Source organism: Solanum pennellii, chromosome 1 (genome assembly GCF_001406875.1).
Source record: "Solanum pennellii chromosome 1, SPENNV200".
In the NCBI taxonomy this organism is placed as follows: domain Eukaryota; kingdom Viridiplantae; phylum Streptophyta; class Magnoliopsida; order Solanales; family Solanaceae; genus Solanum; species Solanum pennellii.
Genome location: NC_028637.1, coordinates 27,214,029 through 27,220,027, shown reverse-complemented (window position 1 = coordinate 27,220,027; position 5,999 = coordinate 27,214,029). Strand labels below are relative to the sequence as shown.

Here is a 5,999-nt window from a genome sequence, read left to right as displayed (position 1 = left end):
TTTAAACTTAGCTTCTAATTTGAGTTATGGAGAGCTCGTGGGATGATTTTCTATTGAAACTTGGAGATTTTGAGATTCTCATCTTGAAGAAATCAAAAGTGGGTGTTGGAAATTCTTCATCCTAGACTCAATTAAAGCGAAAATAAATCATACCAGTTGATGTTACTCTTATTTGATACCATATTCTTTCCTTTTTCTATGTCTAGCTAAAACCCCAATTCTTGCGGTATGATTTTGTGAATATGAGTTAAGTCTATTGTTAAGTGTTGGTTATTGTTAAGATATTCGCTGTTTAAATGTGATTTCACTTTGTAGTTGTGTTTGAACTAAATGAGGTTGTAGTTGCAAATATGATATTACCTTACTGTCTTCGAATTGCTAGAGAGAGAGGTTTTAAAACTATAACTATTAAGTTGATAGCAGGTGGTTATTGGTTCGTGATGGCTTCAGCTCTAGAGAGTGAATCCTAGTCCCTTTCCACATTTTCAGATCGAGAGAGTAATTGGGCTAAGGCAGAGGTTTTGCTTAAAGGCTGCAACTCGGTGTTTGAGAGAAACCTAGTTGATTCGGAGTAAGTTGCTCGAGAGAGAATTAACCTAGGCCTTTTGGCCTTTTCATCTGGTTAAGCAGAATACAATTCTTCAAAGTTTTCAATGAGTTACCACATTCTTAAAATAGGTACTGCAAACAAGAAGCATTAGGTAGAAGTAGGTCAGATCATAAAAGGTACAACCAACAACAATAACCATTGAATATTTTTTTTTATTGTAACCTCTTTTCCAAAGTAGGAAATACTAATCAATTGTACTTATCATTTCTTTCCCGTGTTCAGGTATAAAAGGTCTATTCTTTGCAAAGACTCTCCTCTTAAAATTAGCTTCATTTCAAGTTTAATAGATCACCAAATCAAAATTTCCATATAGAAATTTACAATAGGTTCTATTGCCATAAAAGGGTTCAATGAGGGTGTATTACATAACATGTATATCCTATATTTCAGCATAAGAGAGAACATCTAAATAACGCTTCATTTCCCACTAAAATTATGATCTTTTTCGAAAAATCAAAACACATTATAGATAAAATCATACCTAAGACAATTATATACATGTTTATATATTTCTGTTTTGAACTTAAAGCATCAACTATCATTATATCACCGTCTTCATCACGCATTGCATCCATATCCCTTTTTCTAAGATCATCTTCCTCACCAACTGCAGTCAAGGTTCGATGTTGTTGATACTTTTTATAATAGGCTTTTGAACTGCACTAAATTTAATTTTACTGTTTATGTTTTACGAAAGATTTAGCTCATTAGTAGTTAGTCATGCTTTCCTATTATTTAGGAGTTGTTTAGAGACTGCTAGATCATGTTTTATTATTTTTACTTTTCATTCTAGACTTTTATACATCTATTTTGAAGCATTACTAAAAAAGAGCTCTTCTTCAGCTATAATTTTGTTGTCTTTCGTCTTTATGTTTTAGGTGCAGGCTTTGATTTGCATGTTTTATTTATCTTAAATATATTTTTAAAACAACCAATTGGTATTCAGAGCTTGATTTCATAAGGGACTTGTGTGTGTGGGCGCCAATTAGATTTCAGGACTACCATGAATGGAGAAGCAAGTTTTTCTTCAATAGCATCACCAACTTTTGGTGGAGAAAGTTATCGAATCTGGAATGTTAGAATGCAGGCATATATGGAAGCTTTGGATCTAAGGGAGGATGTAGAAGATAAATACATCATTGCTCCCTTGCTAAACAATCCGAAGATGGCGCAAATCAAAAGTCACCAGGAAAGGAAAATTAGGAAATCAAAGGAAAAGGCACGTTTATTTGGTGCAGTTTTATTGACTGTCTTCACTTGCATCATGTCTCTGAAGTCGGCAAAAGAGGTATGGGATAAAATTAAGGCTGAGTATGAAGGAGATGAGAGAATTTGAGGGATGCAAGTGATGAATTTAGTATGTGAGTTTGAGCTGGAAAAGATGAAGGACACTGAAACCATAAAGGAATACAATGACCGATTTCTTAACATTGCCAATCATGTAAGTTTGTTGGGTTCCACTTTATACGATGCAAGGATCGTTAAAAAATCCTTGTAACGGTACATGAGATATTTGAGGTGTCCATTACAACCTTAGAAAATACTAAGGACTTGTCCAGTATTACACTCACAAAGTTCTTAAATGACATTCACGTACATAAGCAACGACGTGTTATGAGACAAAAATGAGTTGTTGAAGGAGCTTTACCTGCCAAGCATCAAGATGATGGACGATATAAGAAAGAGAAGAACAAGAAATACCACCCAATAGATTGAGAAGGTGCAGCACACAACAACCAAAAAAAAGTAGCTACAAAGGAAACTACCCTCCTTGTAAGCATTGCATCAAGATCGGACATGTACCTTTCAAGTGTTGGAGAAGGCCTGAAGCTAACTGCAGTAAGTGCAATTAGATTTTGCATGAAGCAATCATTTGTAAGAAAAAAACATAGTAGAAGGATGAAGATGATCAAATTGTAAATGAACAAGAGGAGGATCAACTATTTGTTGCATCATGTTTGGTAAGCAATATTTCTAGTGAGTCGTTGTTTATTAATAGCTGATGCACAAATCATATAAATCATGATAGATGACTCTTCAATGAATTGAATCCTACTCGAGTTGCAAATATTCGAATAGGCCATGGTGGTCATATTCAAATAAAAGGAATGGGAACGATTGCACTTGAGACACAAGTAGGTATAAAATAAATAACAATTGTTCTTTATATACCAGACATAGAACGAAACTTGTTAAGTGTTGGTCAATTATTATAAAAAGGTGTCAACCTTTATTTTGAAGATAAATATTGCTTGATCAAGGATCCCTCATGGCAGGACCTGTTTAAAGTCAAAATAGAAGGAAAAAGTTTCTTATTAGATCCATTTAAGAAAGAACAAATGTTGTATTCACGAAAAGAAAATGTCACTGAGTTATGGCATAAAAGATACGGGCACTATCATTATCAAGGGCTTGTCAAGACGCAAAAGTTGAAGATGGTGGAGAGCATACCTAACTAGGAAGCAAATTCCGCTGAATGTCCTGCCTGCAAATTTGGTAAGCAACACAGAAAACCATTTCAAAAATCAACCTGGAGAGCCTCACAAAAGATACAACTAGTTCACACTGATGTCGCAGGGCCTCAAATAACTCCATCACTACAAGATAACATCTATTACGTTCTATTCATTGACGATTTTACAAGAATGTGTTGGATTTTTTTCTTCAAATTCAAGTCAGAAGTTGCTGGTGTATTATGAAAATTCAAGAAATTGGTGGAAAATCAAAGTAATTGTCAGATTCAAGCTTTGAGGCGTGATAATGCGAAGGAATACAATTCAACGAAATTTGATTCATTCGGTGAGGAGGCTGACATTGTGCATCAGCTTACAACACCATACACACTAGAACAAAATGGTGATAGTGAAAGAAGAAATAGATGAATAATAGAGATGGCCAGATGTATGTTTTATGAGAAGGAGTTGCCAAAGATATTCGTGGAAGAGACATCAAATACCGCAGTTTTTATGAAGAATCGACTTCCAACGAAAACTTTGATGGATAAAACTCCATTTGAAGTTTAGTACGGGTTGAAGCCTTCACTAAGTTTTCTTAAAGTGTTTGGTTGTGTATGTTTTGTTAATGTTCCTCAGGTTAAACGTGACAAACTTGACAAGAAGGCAATCATAGGCATCCATGTGGGTTACAGTGGAGTTTCTAAAGACTACAAGTTCTATCATCCTCAGACAAGAAAGATCACAATTACAAGAGATGTTCATTTCGGTGAGAATGAACAATGGGACTGGAAAAACTCTCAGAGATCAGGAAGACGCTCTCTAGAAGCAAATAGCAGCCCTCCTGAAGAGGAAAAAACAGAACACTGGCAGAAAGAAATAGAAAATGATCATCCATTGAAAGGGAGAAGATCTATCAGAGGTGTAATGTCGCCATATATGAACCTTCTTGCCCTGTAGAAGCTTTGCAAGACCCAAAATAGAAGAAACCAATGGAGGAGGAGATCTCCATGATTGAGAAAAATAAAACTTCGATGTTGTTCAACAAACCTGAATATATAAAAGTCATTTGTGTGAGATGGGTCTTCCAAACAAAGCTATAAGCAAATAGTTCCATCAAAAAATACAAGGCGGGTCTTGTAGTTAAAGGTACACACAAATTTATAGTGCTGATTATTATGACACTTTTTCTCCTGTCGCAAGATTAGACACAATCAGATAGCTACTTGCAATAGAAGCACAAATGGAATGGAAGGTGTTCCAAATTGACGTCAAATCAGCTTTCTTAAATGACATACTGGAAAAGGAAATATATGTTGATTAACCATCTGAATTTTTGAAACACGGTGATGAAGAAAAAATTCGATCTGCTAAAAATGGCTTTGTATGGCCTAAAGCAAGCACCAAGAGCTTGGTATAGTAGGATAGATGTAAGCTCCGACTTTAAAAAAAGCTTGTCCGAATCGACTCTGTATGTAAAACATAAAGACACTGATATCCTTATTATGTCGCTTTATGTTGGTAATCTTCTGGTAACAGGAAAGTACTATGATTCTTGTCGTCAACCAGACAACTATTGCCATATCAACCAATCCGGTGTTTCACAAGAATACCAAGCATTTCAACATCAAGTTCTATTTCTTGAGAGAAGTGCAGCAAAGGGGAGAAGTGACTCTAGTCTAATCCAAGTGAGAAACCAGCTAGCAGATCTGTTTACTAAGACTTTACTGATCATCGAATTCGATCTTCTTAGACAGAAAATTGGAGTTTGCAGTATCCAAAGCAAGGAGGAGTGTTATGAATCTACTTTTGAACTGCAGTAAATTGAATTTTACTGCCTATGTTTTTAGTAAGACTTAGTCCATTAGTTGTTAGTCATGTTTTCCTGTTATTTAGGAGTTGTTTAGTGACTGCTAGATTATGTCTTAATATTTTTACTTTTCATACTATGCTTTTATATATCTAATTTGAAGCATTAATAAAATAACATCTCTTTTTCTTCTTCCACTCTGTTCTCTTCCGTCTTTATGTTTTAGGTGCAGACTTTGATTTCCTTGTGTTATTTGGATTAAATAGATTTTTGAAACCATCAGATACGGTGAAATTTTCTCGAAATTCTCTTCCATCAATTTCACCATCCAAAATCACTTTTACTTCATATTCATCTTCTTGAGGCAATTAAGATCGATAGAGTGGACCAGTATTACTAAGATTAAGCTGAGGGATAATACAATCATTATGAAAAAAAGTCTTACAAGGCAATTGAATAGATTCCATATCAATTCCAAATTCCCCCATACAAATCGAAAATTTTTTCTATGATTCATTGATTTTCACCCTCGGAAGTGAGTTGATAAACGATTTAAGAGTCAGTGAATGGAATTCATGTGAGTTAAACAACTAAAACAAAAGATCCTCGTAATCACTCTCATCGGATTCAGTATCGGAATCTGAATAACTAAAACTAACACAATCATTGGTGAAAAGGGTATAATTTGTAAGAGTTAAATGTTAAGGTGAAGATAAAAAACTAGAAATGGTGTAAGTAGGAAGGAGGTGGCGATGAAAGCAGTGAGGGAAACAAAATGAGGAGCTAGCATCGGCGGTGGTGGTTATGTGAAAGGCATCGTTGCAGCTGTAGCACTGGTAAGAATGGTGGTTACTGGAGATGGGAATGCAGGCCTCCATCGTATACAAGATGGACCTTCGGTGTCGTCTTGCTCGGTTTTCTCGAGGTATACACTATAGACTTAACTTTTTCTTTGTTTTATTTTCGGAAAAAAGTTGAGAATAGAGTTTATTTAAATTCTTTTGTGCATGAAACCGTGGAATTATAGCATAATTATGATATTTTGACATCAAATTTTATTTTGTTGGTGTTATAAATATTAAAGTTACGGCCAAAAAATATATTTATATCTAAATTATTCCATTTT

General features: G+C 34.8%; 1 pseudogene; it reads right to left on the bottom strand.

Annotated features, from left to right (window-relative positions):
* Positions 1-466: 466 nt before the first annotated feature.
* On the bottom strand, positions 467-5,751 carry LOC107019112 (annotated as a pseudogene).
* Positions 5,752-5,999: the final 248 nt, after the last annotated feature.